Source organism: Chiloscyllium plagiosum, unplaced genomic scaffold (assembly GCF_037043375.1).
Source record: "Chiloscyllium plagiosum isolate Xiang-an unplaced genomic scaffold, Cpla_swu_hap1 HiC_scaffold_14, whole genome shotgun sequence".
Taxonomy (NCBI): domain Eukaryota; kingdom Metazoa; phylum Chordata; class Chondrichthyes; order Orectolobiformes; family Hemiscylliidae; genus Chiloscyllium; species Chiloscyllium plagiosum.
In genome coordinates, this window is record NW_028270152.1 from 85382200 (window position 1) to 85382803 (window position 604).

Below are 604 nucleotides of genomic sequence, written 5' to 3' on the forward strand. Positions count from 1 at the left end.
TGAAGACGATTTCAAGTTCCAAATCTTCGGTTAATCTTCTTCTCTTGTGCTAACAAGTTAGTTACCTGATGTCAGAACTTACAGATTAGTTGCTGGATCCAATCCTGTAAATGGGTTCTGCATTCTTTCTAATTCCGATTTTTTTTACGAATGTAGCTAGTGTTTATGGACTCAGCATCAATTCTTTCTAATACCATATTTCGATGAATATGAAAACCCAACAGCATATCTAATTTGGCACCAGGTGATGAGCAATTGAGTCAAAATCGATCGGACGCAGTGAGACAATGATCCTCTCTTCGTGGTGTACATCCATGACTCTATAATTCGACGAAGAATCATTCCCACAACTTCAGCTGTGTCAGAATCTAGTTTGCGGTGAAAGCCTGTCAATCTGCTCAGGTAACGTTCGTCTGGGTTAGGATCCTGCAAAGGATTTGGCGAAATCTTTGGGTCTTGACAATTTGTTCTTCAACAAATGAATTCAGTTGTTTTACTGTGAAAGTTAGCATTCGAGCTGCAGCTGTGATGGCCGAGAGGTTAAGGCGTTGGATTTGAAATCTAATGGGGTTCCCCTGCGCAGGTTCGAATCCTGTTCACAGCG

At 41.4% G+C, this 604-nt stretch overlaps 1 non-coding gene across 1 annotated transcript; it reads left to right on the forward strand.

The window, feature by feature from the left end:
- The first annotated feature begins 522 nt into the window (after positions 1-522).
- trnas-uga (transfer RNA serine (anticodon UGA)) lies at positions 523-604 on the forward strand. Its single transcript has one exon. It is a non-coding gene; the product is annotated as a tRNA-Ser (tRNA).